The sequence below is a fragment of the Varroa jacobsoni genome, unplaced genomic scaffold (assembly GCF_002532875.2).
Source record: "Varroa jacobsoni isolate VJ856 unplaced genomic scaffold, vjacob_1.0 scaffold_585, whole genome shotgun sequence".
Lineage (NCBI taxonomy): Eukaryota > Metazoa > Arthropoda > Arachnida > Mesostigmata > Varroidae > Varroa > Varroa jacobsoni.
The window spans coordinates 230,742-251,689 of NW_019213487.1; the positions used below are offsets into that span (position 1 = coordinate 230,742).

General features: G+C 40.5%; 1 protein-coding gene and 1 long non-coding RNA gene across 2 annotated transcripts in view; one reads left to right on the top strand and one right to left on the bottom strand.

Annotated features, from left to right (window-relative positions):
- Nucleotides 1-322: 322 nt before the first annotated feature.
- Nucleotides 323-9,705, bottom strand: LOC111261685 (uncharacterized). Its single transcript, XR_015311628.1, has 3 exons — nt 9,480-9,705; nt 7,782-7,998; nt 323-1,399 (listed from the first exon to the last, which is right to left on the bottom strand). It is a non-coding gene; the product is annotated as an uncharacterized LOC111261685 (long non-coding RNA).
- A 5,675-nt stretch (nt 9,706-15,380) lies between these two features.
- The window catches only part of LOC111261683 (uncharacterized), a 55,237-nt gene continuing 49,669 nt past the window's right edge, over nt 15,381-20,948 (top strand). Inside the window, exon 1 of the mRNA XM_022835331.2 lies at nt 15,381-16,296. The gene's annotated coding sequence lies outside the window, so the exon portion shown is untranslated. The remainder of the gene's footprint in view (nt 16,297-20,948) is intronic.

The following is a 20,948-nucleotide window of genomic DNA, read 5'->3' on the forward strand; positions in this document are numbered from 1 at the left end:
AAAGCAGGCGTCAGGCCAACCTGAAGGCCTTCGCAGTCCCGTCCGTTATCGTATTATCCGAACATTCTCAAAAGTGCAACAATATAACAATTGAAAATGCAACGAGCTGGTCGATGTTTTCTAAATGTATTACGAAATATAGGCGAAAGCCTATTTAAGCGAGGGAACGATAGATTTCCAAATTTACGACGTAATGGGTTTATGAAGTTAAGTATGAATATCGTCTATCTATTTATGTTGTCAGTGGAAGATTTCCATCGAATTGACCGATACACCTAAAACTGTCTATTAATGAACAGCCAATTATACTTCCATTGGAACTACTATTTAACTTTTATTCTCACTAATTATTCGCTTTTTATTTCACAATTATTCAGTACAGTTATCTACGTACGTAATCGCATAATAAGGGTCCTTATCTGTTTTTATGTTGTAGTAGTAGTATCAGCCCTACAGTATTCGAGCTTGCCGGGGACACATGTTGCCCCGCAAAAGTGAGACTAGCAGCGTTTGGCCTTACGATAGGAGACATATATGTTCTTCATTTATTTGCAGTATTAGGTAGGAGAACATCTGTGGAAATATAAGTGTGGGCCGAATTTATGATGGGACAATTGGTCCAACTCTCCAGGACACAGGCGTCGAGAGTTCGCGTTACAAGTTGACAAGCGAAGCGTCTAACAAAGAAAGGGATACTGTGGCTACTTGTGGCTACGAAGAGCACTCCAGAGAGGCCAGGACAATAAACGGTCCATGCTTGCAAGCCAAACACAAAGGTAAGATTTGCACATTGAAAATCTAGCGAGTGTTGAAGTCCCTTGCGGATTTGAACCTCAGATCTCCTGCTCCTCAGGGGATTCGAACTACACGATCGATGAAGCTAGAGTTATTTATGTGATGATTTTAGTTTTAGCAATTTTCAACTGATGAAGCTTGCATCGTAAAGAAAAAAACTCGAAAAATGTAAGCATGTCTACAAAATACTGTATGCGTATACGCCCTGGCAGCTATGGAAGTAGGCAAAAATTATAAACCATGCCGTCAATTCGAAGAAATTACCTTTTTTCGTCACTCGAACTAATGCGTCCCTGTTGTCGTACCGCTGAATTGTTACACGGCGATATCCTTACTCAACAGATTCTTCGAGGGGAGGCTGAAGTCTGTAGTACTCTGTTAGCAGGTGTTGAGCAGAAGAGGTACGCTGTTTAAAGGCTTCGATATATATTCAGGCACGCGTACGCTCACAAAGGCATGTCTTCCCTCACTACACCCATCACCTTAAAGCCATCAATTTTCATTGTAGTTCTCTTCTCATTATGAGCTTTTTGAGGCAGTTCATCACGTTCTGCATCCAAGCGGCAGAAAACATCGGTGGTAGAATCATACTTATCGGCCTCTACTGAAAAACGAACCAGTATCGTTTCCCGATGAGTATTAGCGATAACCATCTTTCGGCAATTTTAGACTCGACCACATTTCGCAGTGGTTGATGCATTGTAAAGTATCTAAAGACAGCGCTGACATCGTGCCATAGTGCTCATCTCATTTAATAGATAGAAAAAAGTAAATGAGGTACAGCTTATGGATCACTAGCGTATTTTCGTGACAGATGCTCGAAGAGATAATGACCACTTCTCCTATCAACCGTAGGCAACCTGGTAAACTGGCAATTTTTACTAACTTAGCATAGGAGTGACCAGAAGGCGCGAAGCCTCGCTTTGTCGGCTACATTGTCGAGTCTGATTGATTTAGATACTCAATTACGGGGGTAACACACTAAAGCATTTTCACTATCCCCAGGCCGACTGGTTGATAAGGTTAGCAGATACCAGGTTCAAAAACGAGATCTGTAGGAAAACGTTGATATACTTTACAGAGAGATACACTTTTGAGATACTTTACAGAATTAGTTAATCTAATAATAATAGTCAATATTACAAATTGAGAAGAGAAATAACTTTTTTCGCTAGGTAAGTATATAAGCAATATGATCTAATACAGAGGTATATTATAAAAATCTGGGCACAAAAATTGCTTTATTAACTACTTTAGAAAATAGTTTGGCTGTCTGCTGATTTTTTTATGTCATTCGCACGTTCCTAACGCCACCGATAGTGAACACTGTAGCTCGAGTTTAGAGGGGCTCATTTTTTACATTAGCTTTCTTTCACAGGTTGATTAATGTGTAAAGCCAAAGACTCCGGATTTTGCCTCCAGGCCCAATTTATTACGTTAGCATTTTCCTATTGCAGTAATACGCAACTTTCGCTGACCCTAGGTTAGTAGTTATCCTAATACCACTTTGACTTGGTATAACGTAGCCACACATAAAAAGTTCTGGCGTGCCAAGAAGTTTAACGGTACGCAAATGTTTAACGTTTACATGGTTCAGGAGTTACCAGCGATGGTGTTTGTAGCAAACACGTATACTATATTCCAGACATTTGTTTCTTATGGAAATATCCCAGTCTTACTGCGACTTTTACATATATGGAAAGAAAATCGCTAATTTTTTAAGTATTAGCCTCGCTATCGCTTGTCATCTGGCGCCAGGTCATGAATGATTAGAGTTTTGGCGAAACGTAAAATTGAAAAGTTGCGCTGCATACATTGCATTACACGACATTGAGTGGTGTATAGCCGCCCGTGTGCGCTAAAGCTGTGATTTATCATAAGTTTCTAAAAACTCCCCATAGATTTCAAGGTAAACAGTTTGATTGTTTTTCCACGAACGATGTTTGCACATGCTTTTGGGTCGCTAACGCCTTCTGCCGATCACTGCAGGGTGGCTTTCCTTTATTGTATATCGAACTTTTTACCGCTTGAGAGGTTTGCCTGACCGCAGAAAGTACGATTGCATCGGATCCCGACTGTTTGCGTTGAAGTATTTCGTCTATCGCGCATTTAATTATTAAGGGTGACGTTGGACAGAAACCGTAATCACTTTGTGGTACAGTCTTGTTTCATTACAAAATTCCGCCTTTTACATTTTCCCATGTTAAGCTGCCAGCTGATTGAACTTACGTAAGTAGTGAATGAGGAACATCGAACAATGTGAAAAAGCCCCATTTGGGCTAACTTTCATGCCTCCAAGATTGATAACTGATTTATATCATTCCGTATCATTTTGAGTACTCTGATCAGTTCGATAGTCCCCTTTTGCTATACTACAGAGATATGACATTCGCACGAAGGCAACCAAAGAGTTAACTCTACTTAACAATCCGAATAGCTTCAACTTTCTTTTTTAACGTATGAACGTAACAAAATATAGATACTACTTACCTAATATAGCATTTTCCACTTCAGGGTTACGTGAAAAATACGCGACTTCAGGTAATCGCGGTTAGCCAAAACTCCCTGAGAGAATTGCTAAGCACGGTGTAATAAATAAACACTAAATCAAATTTTGATTTATGCTTCGAGCATCTGGAAAACGTTTTTGAAACTTTCTATCTCAACCTTTGTTTCTTGAAACAGGTAGGAGAGCATAAAGGTTGGATGCATTACGTCTCTGGCACAACGCTGAACAACAGTCGAGGGCACCTCCAAATATCCGATATCTGACAGGGGGCTAAGTCAGTGATTGACGCACAAATGACGCTACGCTTGACCCTTCAGACGACGAACGTCCGTATTAGCTTATAGATGATTGACAGCGTGAGTTGACGACACCGTTACTAGTACAATGACAACGGTTAAACTGAAGTGCTCCACAATTGAAACGCACAATTCACTATATATTGTAAGTGAAATGTGAAAATCTTGATAAAATAGGGCCAAAGTGTGAACAAATCCACTTTATGTTGGCCGAAACGAAATTTTCCACCACATGTCAAACGTTCTTATACCAGTTTCGTTTCAACCGCTAGAGAGACAGAATACTTTGTCAAATCGAACGAACCAAACAGAAACCTATCGTGTAAAATAATCTGAATGTAAAAATAGCATAAACACAGATTTGGGTATATTTCGTCGAACAGTAATTATCAAAGTCCATCGTATAGCTGGATTATATGTTTTTGTGTTTCATTCCGGCAAATTATCTCTTCATAATAGTGCGAATACTTTCTGCCCTATTGATATATTCACTGTACTTAGATAACCGATTATATGTTTTCCGTTAATCAAAGTAGAAAAAACAGCACATCAAGATGCTAATGATACAGCCAGGACGCTTTGAACATGAATATTACCGGTAACTTTGAGAGAAGGATAAAAACGAAAGATAAGATCAAAATGATAATAATCTATTCTTGAGCAAAAATAGGATATTCCCTTTTCTATTCACAGATATATGATTTATTTTTTTATTACAATTTTATTAATTTGAATTTAACGATTTCTTACAATACTTATGTAATACTAGTACGATACTTCATCATAATATTATTATACCGTATTAAAGAGGGTTTGTCGTTGTCATCTATAATTAAAAAAAACAAAAAGCAATTTAAGCGATTTGTCTTAAATCCCTGTGATTTTACTTGCACGTCTCGTGAATATATTTCTACATGTCTTCAATGAAGAGGCTTCATAAATAGAAGACAAAACACCTTGCTTATCCATAGTTTAGTGTCGGCAGCCAAAATATGGATAACAGCCTTTTGCTTAGAATCGTGTTTATACTATTCAAATACGTGAACAATAGCCGGATACTTATATACTAGATTGGTGCCTTAAACGGGTAAGCTTATAGTTTGAAAAGTTACGGGTCGCTCATCCAAGGCCCGCCATCAAAATAGCCTTACGTCTTACGGAGGGGTAAAATCCAGCATCCCGATGTATCACGATCCAGGGGCAGTGAGATCTCGTACGTTCCCTCTCTAGAAGAAAAGTGCTGTTCTCAGACGACTGCAATAGGGGCATTAATGTGAGCAATCCCTAAGTCGTTATCCTGTTTCAGCCCATACCGTTCGACACGATGTACTAAACTCGCATCAATCACACCGTAGCAATCGGGATAAGAGGCAGATGTAATTGATATTACTTCTGCTACTACTACTACTACTTGAACGTAATTATTTGATTACAATGTATTTCAAATATATCTTATAGCTGCCGGGTAGTCGTACAATGTTTTCTGCTTCACAGTTTAATAGCCATCGATCCAACGAATCGTAGTAGCACGATCACGACAAAGATGGCTACGATACAATGAGCTTCGTTAGCTGTGAACTGTTTATAAGTGTGCCTCGGGACTTCGTACCGCCGTCAGACGTCTTATCAGCCGGTTGGCTCCCGGCTACTGCCTTAGAACATTTATAGTCATTTTCGATAATTAGTCCATAAGCAGCATCTACTGATGGCGCACTTATGGCCTGCTGACTACGGCGATCCCTATACAAGACAAGCACCACTCAAATGTCCGTAAATCTAGTCTCAGCGATTGCCGGACAGTCTCAGAGATGGCGCCTGCCTAGCTAGTATTAGCAAAGTGTTTGTTGTTTACTGCTAGCTATGAAAACAACAAGATCTCTTAATGAGCAAATCGAGGCCCGAACGAACTTCGACAAAGCGGCACTTATTCAATTAAGCTCACCAACGCTATTGTAGATAAATATATGCACGCTTTTAACATTGTCATGAAAGGCCGCAAGGCGTCCATTTGGAAAGGTGCTTGATCGGTAACGGAACGTAATTCCATAACGCAACGTAGTAGAACAGAAATATTGCATGGCAATATTTTCTGTATTTTACGCTTTTTAAAAGCTTACGTCAGTATGGACCATATATTAAAAGAACGCGCTAACACCTGAGAGCAAGCATGGAGTAGCTTATAATACAGACGGTAAGTTACCAAGAACTTGCTAAGCTTGATACGGTGTAATTTGCTATTGACGTTCGAAGTTTCGACGATTCATTCAAGCGTTTCTATGTCAGACCGCTTTAAACGGTACCTATTACTTCCTTAGCAGGTCTTAGAGACCTGAAACTAGCCTGACAAGCAGTCGCCATCGTAAACACTACTAGTACATACGCTAAAGAATTTTTTAGTATATTTTAGAAAAAAATCAACAAACTGTGTTTTGAAGCAGCATAATAATGTTTATAAATATAGTCCAAAAGAAGGTATTTTTAATCTAGATAGAAATTTTGGTAGAATAGACAATTCTATTTCATGGATGTTTTTGATTTGTCTAAACTTACCAGTCGGCTTTTGTCTGCAAAATCGTTAAACTACAGCACGAAATTGTATTTGAGTACTCTTACCTCCCTCGTAAGTGCTAGAACCCCGCAGAGTCCATGCCTCTTTGATTCGGTGATATATATATATGAGTAGGGAGTATATTGGTGAAATACCCTAGATTGAAAAGCGAGCATAAGCACGTTTTGTCTCGTGCTGAGAGGGGCCACATGTCTAAAGCAATGCTTAGTGGAACTATCGATGGTAAAGCTTGAAACATTTATTCGGCAAAGATCATATTGTCAGTGTATTTTATAGCCATAATTCAATACGTAACGATACAAATTCAATTTTTTTCAAAACAATCACCAAGGTTTAGCTGGGTATCGAAGCCGAAACTTTACGATTATGACTTTGACTCCTTTACCACTTCGATATAAGAGAAACTAAACATTGTTTCTGTTCTTCTTCGCTTCAGTGAAGATAAGCTACCATTGTACGATAAGAAGATATTTTGTAAAATCACATTCAGGCGTGAGGTCTGTGATATGCGTGCGCATCGCGCTAAGCACAGGCACGAATATATAACTGGGGGCATTGTTCATGCACATCAGATCGCTTTTTCAGCTTTGCCAGAGGGATTTCCACCAAATTTCTGAGTGTGGGAATCGCCGTGATGCGCCCATGATTGGATCGGGTGAAAGATTATCCCATGTTATTCCTTGCCTGATTTCAATGCATCTTAGTTTTTATCCTGATCGTTGGTGCACGGTGTTTCCACTCCCGTTTTATCAAATCAGATTCCTACCAATAAATATATACTTTTATATATAAAAATCAACGACAGAATCACTGCTTCTGTAAACATTTTTCCCATCGTTGCAGAGACATCCTGCATGAGAAAGACTTGTAAGGACGTACACTACACCGTTATGTTGTAGACATTTGTTTGCTCGGCATTATTTCGTGTCTACCTGCTTTGCACCAGTTTACACGAAACAACAACAACAGAAAAAAGGTGGTTCAATAATAATTACTATAGCAGTCTTTTTTTCGCTGACGTTGAAGTGTCAATGGTTTCATAACCAGACTATGAGAGAACCATCTCTTCTCTACCTGCGACAAAGAATCCCGCCAACAGATTTCTCGCATATTGAATTTTTATACCAGTTCAATATGAACATTTTCAGAGGTTGTGGGCCAGACGCCAATATGTCGGATTTCGCCCGCATCCGCAGCATGAGATTTTTGCAATCTAGTCAATGCACTCGAAGGAAGCCAGTACGAATTGCCACTGGGCATGACCGCCCGAACCATTCTCCAACACCGGTACACACCCACAAAACGCCATGTAGATGATATTTAGTAGTATATTCGTTAACGCAGGGCCAAATTAAACTAGGTTGTGCTGGTACACTGGTCAATGTTAGCTGCCGCTGTCGCTGTTGCCTATTTTTGAGCTTGATTTTAGACGAAATTATTATTGTTGCTGGTAGCCACGATGGTGGCAAAACGCACACAAAGAAAGACGCTTAGCAAAAACTACATACCAGATTGAAGAAAACTATATAAATCATGAGCATATTTACATCCGCTTACGGCCAACCTTACACTCAAAATTTGCTGGTTAGAATTCCGACAAATGACAACTGACCTTGGCAGCTCTGGAGGGTTCATGTGTTGAGCCAGCCACCGGCCTGAGCATCCGAGTCACGTAGCTGCGTTTGCTGCGCTGTGAAACGTGGCTGAACATTCCCACATGGGACGCCGTGAAGATAACTAGATTGAGCGGCAGGGATTGAGTGATATAGGCAGTCTAGCAGAGAGGAAAGATCAGGAGGAAGATGGCGCCACCGCAAAAATCTGTAACACTAACAATGATACGTAACTATCATTCTCCTGCTTCGGTGGGCGTCATGGCAATAACAAGTAGCAGATGTCTAGGTGCGATGGGCTCGTCTCAGAAGCAGGACGCATAAGGGCGATGTCAGCCTCTTCGGTTGCGCCGTTCTTTCACTTAAAAACAGTGAATAATAATAATAATAATAATTATTGATTCACGTGTTATTGATGATTATGGTATTGTTATTAACGGATAAAAAATGGGATTCTATTTAGTCGTTTCATTTATGAACGTTGATTCGCGTTCGTCAGTAGTAATTTACACAGGCGTATGGATAAACGAGTAACAACGGCTGGCGAACGGCGACTACCTGTTGTGGCCTATTAAACCTGTTGAAGTTAAATCATGATAGATACATATATTCGCCTGCTGGACCCTTGAATAATACACGGACGCCGACCGAACTTCAGCTGTGTTTTGCTCATCGAAGTTTTCAACTTATTTGTCAACGTAGTATTTCATCGACGTTGAGTCCAAGTGCTCCTTTAACTAAGTGGAGCTCTCACGGAAACACGACGTCTCAGTACTCCATACAATCTTGACCGGCACAAGAAAACCCATGATGTCAATGAGAGATTTCTACATAGAATGGTAACGAATACGAAAAGAAAACGAGTTGAGTAGCTCCATACGCCCAGGGCTCAAATTAAGCCAAAACTCTATCCAAGATAAAATGTACTTGTTTTCAATGGGAATGAAAGGGTCTTACGTAGTTGAGGAAAACGAAAGGTCGATGAGAATCTCCAGTTGTTACACCTACATAAAATAAGCGGGATTATTCAGCAAAAATTAACGAATGCACAGAAGTAAGGTCATCGTTCTCTACGACAATGTCGTGCCACACGGAGTAAAGGTCGTTACTATTGTCTTATAAGGGCTTGAGGTCCGCTATATTCTCCGAACTTCGCGTCGCCGGATTATCACCGTTGACAATCACTGGGGAATGAACAACCCAACAGTACGTTTGACTACGAAGAAATATTGCTATACGGGCTGGATGAATTTGTTTCTAGCCGATCGGGAAATTTATGGTGATATGAATTAAACTTGTAGAGATTACAAGTATGCCCTAGATAGATACTTATTGAATTCATTTATTGCTAAAATTATAGTATTTGAAGAAGGATTTCTGTTTTCCTGGTCATTGGGTTTTCGTCCAACGGCCAAACAGAACAAAATTGGCTCGGCCTTTTATGCGTTCATCAACATGCCTACGTATATGATCTCTATGTGATCACGCGATTCGTTACTTAGTTCAGTAAATTAACCTTAACAAAACTGTCTATCCGTCACGATAGTGACAGACTGTGTACGTACACACAGACCCACTCGCGGCCACATGATAATGCGTGTACACACCTATGGAAATTAACACGCCATCAGCTTTTTACACTTCTAAGTATACGTAGATAAATATGAAATAAATAAGAATATCTCTACATAACACACTTTGTCATGCCGTTGATTGCTTTTGGTCCGACGACGGTGTCGGGCTCATTCGCACTCTTATGGTAATGATGAATTGTTCCGTGTAAGTAAGACATTTACCGACCGAACACATCTATATCCGTCTTTGTGTAAGCCACTCGTCTATTGCTTTAGGTACGTTACTTGAGACATCATCCATTCTTTTCCACTGATCCACGCCTCCATTCGTGAGACAGGGCAACGGCAATAGGAAGGGAACAGATACCGATCGATACGTCTACAAACAATGCTATGGTAAAATAACGATCCCGATTTAAACTTCGATAAGAACTACTCGATGATAAGTAACTCGAAGGGAACGACGTAAATAATGATAGTAATAATACGGGTTGCAAATTAAGAGGATCTCGGAGAGAGGACGCTTTGATTGGAGCAGCAATGTTTTGCATAAAAGTTCTGGTGTATATATGGTAGAATAACTTAATGTCAAAGTGTTATTACAATTGCATACAACTATGCAACGGAAAATCGCTTACCATGGTTTCAGTTAGACGGCTTTCATTACGTACAGGGATAAACATGACAATACTGTCATGTTTACGCACTGCTTTGCCCTGCACCGCGTTTGCCTTTGAAACTGTGTGGAAAAAAGGAAAGTATATGATGATTAGCACATGAAAATAGCTTCACATAGCGCCAAACAAACAGTTTTAATAACATTAACGTTCCTTTAAAAGGTTTGAAAAAAAAAACAATAATAATAGTTATTGGTACGTTATTTTGCCTTTTATTTGCTTGCGTTCCAGCGAAAGAACATCTTTTTTATATACCTGTGAACGTACAGATCATGGTACTCGCACGTCCCGCTCAATGCAGCTGAATCAGGCGCATTTGAGGGTTTGTGTGTGTATTTGTATCTGTGTAGTCTACAAATACATCGAGGCGTAATCGCTGATCTACCTGTTTTTATTTTGGATAGCTGCGGGTAAAAACGATATGATATTGATTCAGTTCTCTCTTCTACATTAATTACGATATTATAGATTAGACAGACTGCTCGGGAGCAACTGCGTTGATCGTCTGTGCCTGCAACAATAACAAAAAAAACATGGAGCCTTTTTTGACGCAGAAATGGATGAGCTTGTAGGTTTAGAGTTTTAAGCGATGTTTGAATTTCCGTATTGACTGGAAATATTTCTCGGCTCCATTATATTATAATGTATTATATTACATAAAAAAGTAGTGAAACAGAAAAACGTAAACTATTTAAAGTTGGTTAATACTGTTCATAACTGAGATCCATTCATACACTGAGTGATTCCAATGTCGTCGCATAATATGGGCCCGTGGATCACATACGCACCCACATCTAATCTTTGAAAAGGCAAAACCAATGGATAAAATATACTCACCAACTTTTCAATCTTTACTGCGTTCTATTAATATACACATATCTTGACGATAATTAGTTCATTTATATATCTTCAAAACTATTTTTGGACAAACGTCACGGCAGTTAGCAAATGAACCTTCGATGAATGCTTAACCATCATGCTTGACGCGAAAAAAATCACTAATTTAGAAAAATATTTTTATTTTTTAAAAACACGCATTGCTGCTGTCGCAATAGCTTGGGTAGCTGATAAGTGGCTGCAAAGAGCGGAGGCAGGTGGTTCGAGCTCAGATCACTTCAAAATGAAGGCTGTTTTTGATGAAACTTTCATCAATAACGTGTACTGGAAAAACGGGTTTGCCCCTTTTGTTTCTTTCTAGACCAAATGAGCCTCCCTTGATCTTCAGGTAGAATGCATCACATATTATTGTGGAAAAAGCGTCTAATGATTTATAACACCCATTTACTGGAGGAATATCGTTAAACGATATTAAATGAGCTCGTTATTCATGTATCTACGTAGAAACGAGTCCGCTCTAGCTCTTAATAATTTGCCCTGAAACATACAAACTCCGAAGCGATCCATTTAAGACTTTTGTTACTCATGCAATGGTTCAATAGAATATATTACTCGATGCAGATGAAGCACGCTACGAAAACGTTTACCCAGAGCCTTACTAGCTATCGCGTTTACGTAAATGAACCGCTTTTTACTGGCTAACGATGCCACCAATGGAGTCCATCGACCCAGCACAAGACCAGCCTCGTACAGCTTACTCGAACCTATACGATACCGCTACTCGGCCTTGTACTACGGAATTTTACTGATTAGCACTCTATGATATTCTAACAGTAAATTTATCTACGTTGTCAAACGACTGAATCATTGTATTACTATAGGAATCGTACAAAGCAATTAGGCCGTTGTCGTTATCGTTCTCTGCGTATCCATGGATCGGTCGTGGTTCCCTTGATGATTTATTACGGTGTTGATTTTGCTTGAAGTAGAATAAATATATACGCATACAGCCTGAAACCAATACGGCTTCATGAGCAAAAGATTGAATTTGTTACATTATTTACCATCACGTTCGTCGTATACATTGGCATCAATAATCTAGTCACCGGAGTCATTTGTGAGCATATTTCAACAGGCGAGCGATCCCTCTCTAGCGACATCAGTTCAATAGAGGAAATACGCGTCTGAGATAGCAATCAGGCTCGGGAACGATTCATCGATAGACAGATTATCAAAGTCTGTGTTAAAAGGGCAATTTACGGAGGGTAGCAGCCATAACCAAGACGAACAATATCAGCCATTGAAACATACTCAGAACCAAACCACACTTCTTTCTGGGTTTGCATACAAGCATTTATTGGGCCCATTCATGATAACCGGCTCATGGTTTATGCGACGACCCCGTAATAAGATCATGCTAGCTCTATATCGAATGCGACTCATTAAGTCTTAATATTCCAGATATATTGAAAAGTTATGCATTTCAACTTTGAACCGAATCCAAACGTTTATTGAAGCGGCAGTAAGTATAAAGCATGTAATGCTAAAACAACACGTCAGTATCAGGATATGTTAGCATTAAAATTTACTAGGATGTACGCGTTTCTATGTCGTTTCTATGCCGACGCACGCCATCTGTGCACGAATAATAGCAAGCTAGTGTTTGTAGCATGAACTCCTACAGAAGACGAAACTTTCTGGCATCAGTGAGGATAGAAACCTCACAACTGCAATAACAAACAACAAAAATAACATGGCTCAATAGTTCTCATGTAATATAACTTAGTGTAATGGCTTTTATCAAACATAACTTGCTTCACAAATTAAACGTCTAACTAACGTTTTTTTGAGAACATAATCTAATAACTTGCGCTAAATTTACGCATCTAAAAAATGCTGGAAGTTTAGCGTCACTCAAATTTACAATCAACGCTCCGTTTCGTTAGAAGACAACGCAGTGGGCCATATGGTCCCTGTCCATATAGCCCCACCCTTCTCTACATATATATATATATATATATATAGTAAAGCATATTCCACCAAAAACCGTTATATTTTCTATTTTCCCGATGAACGTCTTTAATATTTGCTTATCTTGCTCACAATCCACTCCTTCTAATAACAAAGCTTCATTAAGGTGAACGACATTTGAGGTTCTCATCACTGGCATCGTTTTTTTCATAGTGTTATGCCTCTGATTTCTACAGTTATTATTGTTGCTACCATAATCACTGTCCATGCTGAAGGCTGCTGAGCCGGCTTCACGTTACGAATTATATGACGCACAGTTGTTACCTACTTTTCGCTTCCTATTCTACTCCCACCGTGAGGTCTTTGCCTTTCACATAGGCCCCTTTCGGCTTTGTTGTTATCGTCGTTGTTCGGGTTATATATTTTTTAGGCTTGCGGTCGTTGTTTTTTTGTTATTTGTCAAGGAATTTATGCAGGTTTACTTATATCTCAAGTAGCTCTGCCTCGAAGTCTGGTAAACGATAAATGTTATTTCATATTGTTTATATTGTAAACGGATACATCTCTAATGTTTGTTGTTCAGCTCGTTTGTAATTGTTTTATAGTCAACATGATAATTGTAGATCTAGTAGGTTAAATATATTTCAGCGCAGGTCGTTCGGCCAATAAAATCAGCAACAGCGGTCGTCTGAATACAGATACCTGTCCCAATAAAAAATATTGGTAAATCGTTATCAATACGCTAAGAGTAACAGGTCTTATCACACATTTTAATAAACAAAAATCGAATGTGCGGTTTAATTATCAACTATTTGCCTTTGCCCTTTGTCGCGAGCTACCTTGGGCAAACATATAGAATAAGTCAGTGTTAAAGCTTCTTTATTTAATCATATAAGCTCTTCATTATGATAACTGTTTTGGTTACGTCTGTAAAATACGTTCAACTTAATTATCACGTTAACGTTTAGACAAAGCTAATCGAACTTTATGCTATGAACGCTCCGGGACTCTAGTCCTAAGTCGACCCAACTAAGTAATCTACGACTAAAAACGCTTTTTGATGTTGGTCACCAGTCGGGAAAAGTTGACTTTTTTAAGTAGAAAACAAATGTTTCTATTCACACAAATTGTATGGTACACTATATATATATAATATTACAACAAACGGACTTCATTCCGTAGCAGACATGAAAGGGCCTGTTAAATCCTGTGTTAAGTGGAACTTACCTCTTTACTTAAAGCAAAGCGTTACAAAGTTCGGATTTATATTGATCTAAAGGCATGAGTTCATTTCGACTCCGTCCTAAAATGTAAAAAGGGGGCCCCGTTTGGGTGTCTAGCGAATTTGTGGCCGCCTGGGTCCATTATGCGCTGGACCGATAAGGCAAGCAAATTATGTAAATAAATTGGTGCTTTTATATTTAAGTCTGGAGTAATTATATTGAGTTTTAGTCTATATAGTTAATAAATTCACAGGACGAAATTAATTATTTTAATTTTAGTCACTGCGTTTCAGTTTAACCGTTGAGTTCGCGCGCCAGATAGGCGTTCTGTAGGGTTGCTGGATGCTTAATGTTCCTAGAACTTATAAATTAGCGCATTTACTAAGATTTACTTAACCAAGTCCTGTATATCTAGGCCTTTCACAGAAGAAATTTAAAAATTGAAATACAGAAAAGCGTTTATTTATGCAGCCAGATTCGGTTCTGAAACGTTTCTGCCATCTAACTACATTTATTCGGTTTATTCAGATCACACGTTTAACACTTATCTTTTAAGTCGGGCTTTAGCATCTAAAAAACAACAGAGCCAGCCGGCGAACGACATCTGTACATAGATGAGTTACATACAGCCAACACTGTTAGACCTTCGATTACTTTCGTCTTATTCATTGTTTCCTACGTCGATGTTTTATTAATAGTCATCCGTAGTGCCTTAAAGGCTCTATTCGTTTCCTGTTGAGAATGCGACGGCAAAAATGGTTCACGGCTGTAGACCTACCTTTTGGTCATTAGTACCCTAGTTATCATCATCATCATCATCTTCAGTACGAGGGTCGAATCTGCTTCTTCTGTTTGCCGTCAAAGTCCGCAGAGCCTTAGGTCGTTTTCCTTTCCACATCGATTGGTCGATGCCCAATTTTCTTCTTCTCTTCGCACGCGTTCTCTCGGTCACCATGATCACCATCGCTTCAGCTGCATCAACCTATACAGCCGCAGGTTGAAGAGCGCGCTTGATCAACTTGTCCGCCTCGTCGAGATCGACTGCTTAAACACCCCATCAGGATACGTGACAACTTGGGAGTCCTGTTGCCGTTAAAGGAGCAATACCTCGTAGGTACTACGCGAAAGCACGAGCCGACTGCCTACTGCCTGTCACAGTTAGGCTTTAGTTCAGTTGAGAGCTTGAGTCTTCAGCGTTCTTCGCCCGTCGTCGCTTTGACGCGCCAGCGGTGCACGTCCCTTTCCCTGGCACTAACACGGCGCTCTGCGCTGCTTGTTCGTATACGTTGTGCTGGCCTGATAGTGACGCTGGTGGCGGCTATGACGCTGCTGCTAGTGGCGCTCGGATGTTGCGATGTGTCGCCGTATATCCTCTCGCTCTCGTTCAGCGCCGCCGGACCCAACAACGATCTGAACGACAACGCTGACGGCGGACGCAAGCGTTTCATCAGGCGCGACAGAACGTTCCCGGCCGCCAAACAGCGCGGTCACGCCGTATCCGATGTTAAAATTTACGACAACAATGGAAAACTGCAGCAAAAATCTTTAAAAGCTATTAACAAGACGTCAACGACGCAGAATTGGCCAACCTGGTGTACTTCAAACTGTTAACAGTCCATCAAGGACGACATTTTAGATTGTCACGCCTAAGACAAAGAAACGTGTGCTTTTAGTAGACTACAGACAAAGTGACTTGTAGTTGTACATATGTAAGACCATTTGGATCTTGGATACCCGTTCGTTCTGAATCCTGTACAAAGTGCAATGGCCTATCGTAGAAAAGCTCACTACCTTAGCTGAATTAAATACCTATCTACTTGATTTAGTTACTAGTGTCAACCAGCTCTGCTGAACAAATTAAACGAACAGATTAAAAAATCAGTCACTTTTCATACGTGAACACTTGCCGCTCACGGCTATATGGTTACCCGATGTGCCCACGTGTAAATTTATGTATTTTGGCCGAGCGTTGACTGTGTGAGTTCATATGTGCGTTCGCGTGTACGACCAACTTTGACCGCTATTCTAACTGGATACCGTCTGTATTAAGCATCATCGAATAGTGTGATCCTACAATAGTTCGCGCAGATATAGTTGGCTCAGAAAGCACGTCGCTTTTCCGGGATTCGCACTGTATTTGGATACCATACTCTCTGTTGTTTTGGATACGACCATAACTGGCGAAACACGTCACCCTCGCTGCCCGTCGAAAGCCACATGCCGTTCTAAAGAGTAAGTAAATCACGGCGTAACTCTTCAAACTTACTAGTTGAGCATTGCAAAATCACAACCTGTACAGTGATAGACTTTAGCATGACTGGGAGCAAGACAAAAAAGTACACCTAAAAAAAGTCATTTTCCTCTCCGGAGATTGTGGGAACATGTGGTGCCAGCCTGTAAATCAACATAAGATTCTTCTATCTTAGACTACAGTTTGACCGTATCGCCGATGATTCGTTTACTGTATGAGTTCATCGTCACTACAGCATCAAAGAAAGACACTCGTAGGTTAATTCCGAACCAATCCGATCCTCGCCAGTTTTACCTTATTTTTACCAGAGACTGAGCATAATTATATTAAGCTATTGAAGACAGTAAAGAATAATCTTAATGTAGGAGCAAGCATATATAAACTAGAGCTTTCGGCATCCTGCACGTGATTTGAGGATCTTTTTATTTAAGTTTTTGATCTTTTTGACGATCGTTATAGTGCCGAAACAGCATAAAACTGCCGCAACTATTGGCGTGGCCCTCTGGTATGCCACTGCAAATTCAAATCGAGGCACACAATTATATAATACAATAATGATTGTAGCTCGGTAATGCAGAATAGATTCGGTTCTGTTGGCACCCGTAACGTGCGTGCTCCTAACGCGTGCCTTCGGCAGCTAATAAAGCTTCTAGAGGAAAAATGGTCGCTGACCAAAAAAAGACTAGCAACAACAATAAAAATAACAATATGGCAATGGACGAAGGAGTCGCGCGAGTTCTAATTGGAGTCACTACGTCATTCTACGCTATAGGACATTTTGCTACTTGGCCTCGTATCTTCCAGTCTCGTTGCCTGCTCTTGCCATTGTTAGTGCCACCGGTGTTGTTCCTGATGCAGCAGGTCCATCGCTGCTCCACACACGAACAATGAAGTCTAAGAGAGGTCACTATCAACAGCGCCACGGAGCTGCAATGCCTTGGTACACGAGACACGAGCAAATCGAGCTTGTATATGTATTTTTTACTATATCTCATATATATATATATACATAGTAGAAGTCATCTTTATCAACGAGTCTCTTCCGCTTGATGATTAGCCAGACGACTGAACACAATGACGCAGTAAACAAGGGTCAGTCCGTCGCCTAGTGCATGATGCCACTTTTTGTGACTGCATAAGTATATTTATTACACATGCACATAGATAGGCACCAAGATATGAGATTTATCTGTTCGCAACCTAAAGATGATGATTGTAAGAATCAATGTAATGCTGGGAAATGGATTTAAAAAAGGGGGTAATAGCGGTAACCAGTCTCACCAGCTTCTGTCTGATCGTTCTGAGGTACATTGACATCATGAGACACTCGAGTCTCTGGCAGCATTGCTACCGCTGCTAATGGCTAAATCGTTACCTCTATAATCTATATATCATACGAAGCACCCGGTCCAACCCAGGCCACAAGTCCAGTGTTAGTAAAATAGAATGTTATCGCCGCTGACCTGGGCAGGCTAAGGCCGTTAGACCAATTTTCCCCTGCTTCGTTCTAGAGACATTTCTTCGAACGTTAAGAACTGTACCGTGTTGTCGTATGTTGTTATCGGTTTGTGTAGGTCCCAGTTTGCTCTTACTGCACTTCTACCGTTGCTGACCTGCCGACTGTTACTTAGCAATAGTCGCTCGCGTAGCGTAATTCCCTGTAATTCGCGCCCTGCGTGACTTGAGTTCATTACCATGCACGTGCAATTTTCCTCTTATCTATGGCACAGCAGTTGTCAGCAGGCAACGTTAATGCGTCGCCGTCGCCGGCGTCTAACAGCTCTATATATATATAGTTTGTCGCGCCTGCTTCTCAAACTAAATGCCGTTGTTGAAGTTGCTCTAAATTGTTAGCCACTGGGCGAACTCGTATCATCCCATTTACCTGTCCTGTTTGGTCGTAGTCTGAAAGAAAGGCGTTCACAGATGCGCATAAGGCAAACGATATTCGCCCGGTGCGAGACCGACCCTCATGCCGCTCAGAGACACCGTTTCCGAAGATAACTACAGCAACAACAACAACAATAATAGTAATAACTATATTACGAGCAGAAATAGTGCAAAAAGGCAGCAAAGATATCGACCGCATTAACAGCTATGGCAGCAACATCGCCATTGTTGTCCAATGGCACAAGACATATTTATTGAACAGCACAAGCACAGTCGTCAACCACCAGGAGCAAGCAGACGATTTTTTTCTGTTGATCATTTCCCCTTACGCTTAGCTGCCGCTGTGGGTATTGTAATTTCAAATCTTCGCGACCCATTGAAAGCCATTAGCACGTCATATTGTCGTTGTTCGCCATTTCGACGTGGTATCAGTGGACGTAGTAGTAGCAGCAGTGACTGCGGCAGTAGTATCAACATTAAAAGCGGATGAAGATCTTCACTGCATCAAAGACAAAGGCGTTACATTACCATCTCGATCGTTGATGGTTTGATGGGCTTGTTTTATGCGAGCGACGGTCTACGACGTAAACATAGTATACATATATATATATAGACCCTATCAAATAGGAATCTCGATTGATCATCACAACAGTAGCAGAAATACAGCGCCTGCGGCTGAAAGCTGAATAGTGGCATCAATGACGGTTGCACGAACGGTGGCATGGTAGGCGCAATGCGCGAAACTGAAGAAACTACTAAAACAGGCAAAGAAAAGGTAAAAACACCATGTTGCTAGGTGTCACCTAACGGTCTGGAATGCACATTGATATTAAAACGATACTTGTCTCTCATACAGCCATGTGATCTAAACATTTGCTATGAGGGCACTAAGGAGATTATTGAGAATGCCCAAATTTTACAACGCCAAATCTATAAACTTTTAGACGTCCATCGCCGCCGCTAATGTTATCACAATAGGAAGCTGCTATGCCAAGTAACGCTTCATGGTGAGCCATCAGTCGAACGACGGTGGACATGTTAATGGATTAGAGTGTAAACGGCTGTTTGTCACAACGCAGAGAAGCGAACTACATTAGTGCAGAATAGCTCGAAAGATTGGTTCAACGGTGGAATACCTAACGTAACACATTGGTGGAAAATTGCACCCCCGTATGACAACGATTATAATTTGCCAGGCTGTCATGACCATGCACTCCCTATTTTGTACGATACAAGCCATTCGGTGATAACCGCTTCCCATAAACACAGAAGGAAACGTACCACCTATACCGTTAAGAAGAACAGCGTTCGATGGGTACTTGGAATAGCTTCTAATTAGAGTTGTTCAAAGAATTGTTATACATGAATTGACGCATAATGCGTACTATCGAAGCAAAAATAAATGCACGATTCATTTTTTGCGTTCTTCTGGGAAGATGTATATCACAAACTTATTTCTTATAACATATGGACAAAACGCTCAACTTTGTTTTCACCCAACACCGTCCATTTTTTTTCCTTAACAGCCATTTTCAACGGACAAATACGAAGCTGAATAAACCTTAAATACAAGTGTCTATGCATATCGTCCATAGCGTTTGCCGAAACCGTTCGTTTGCTCTTAATGAAATCCGCTGATCAGGCGAATTCGATGCGTTGCTGTTTAACTCAGGGGGGACAGTTTCTGATTGTGCTGCCGTCATCTAACGTGCTCATCGTGCATCGAGAGTTTTACTCAATTGTTTGCCGATTGTCGTCTGCTACACACAAGGCTACGGAATAATATCGAATCGTTCCACGACTAATTCTTATTTACCGGCAGTTTACCGGCTACCGTAGGCGACCACCTGTACGAAAATGCGTTTACTATAATGCTATAATGGTTTGTCGTCAACGGCATTGGTCTCGTGAACCGTTGTTTGCTTTGCGCTATAGAAGCAGAGAGGGATCCGTCTATTAGTGGCCACAGCCGAATCCAGCAGTACTTTTGGGAACGGGTTTGCGTTCGATTTTAACAAATGAATCATATGTGCCATAACATCACTACCATTATCATCATCAGATTCATTAAAGTCATCATTTCGTCGCGGTGAAACTCCAGATATCACGGTCCGTTCACGGATAGCCTGGGCGCATTCCCTGTGCGTATGCACTGAAAATTGTCCCTCACGCTCTTTTCTTTGGGTATCCTGTTGCCCTTTGCTCGAGCGTTTATCTACATATTATTTTCACAGCTACCGTCTCAAGAGGCAACTGGAATATCGAAGTTAAATATTATTGGTTCAAGACTAGAAATCTCGTTATAACGTATGTGAGTCGCTGGTCAAGTAGATCGACTTTTGTGATCATACGCAAACTCGCGGGGGCGTCCATTGAGAGAGAGATAGGAAAAAAAAAAAACAGAAAAGGCTGTTATAACAGTTTTGTGCTTAAAATTACGTTGCCATGTTTGCTATACTGATTCGAAATACTGATTCTGTCTAGTTCGATGTCGATGGGTCACTTACAATTGATGTGACAATAGACGCAAAAAGTGCGCTGTCTATGTGTTCTCATAATATCCAAACAGAATATATCATATATAAATGATAGTACGAATAGCGCAGGTAACGAACGAACTCTTTTCTACGCTGCGAAATGAATGTTGAGAGGGACGACAAAAGTCTCGTGTTGAGTTCTCTGTTTCTGTTTATAAGTAAACGTACATTCAGTTACCATTTACATGATCTGAAAAATACTTAGA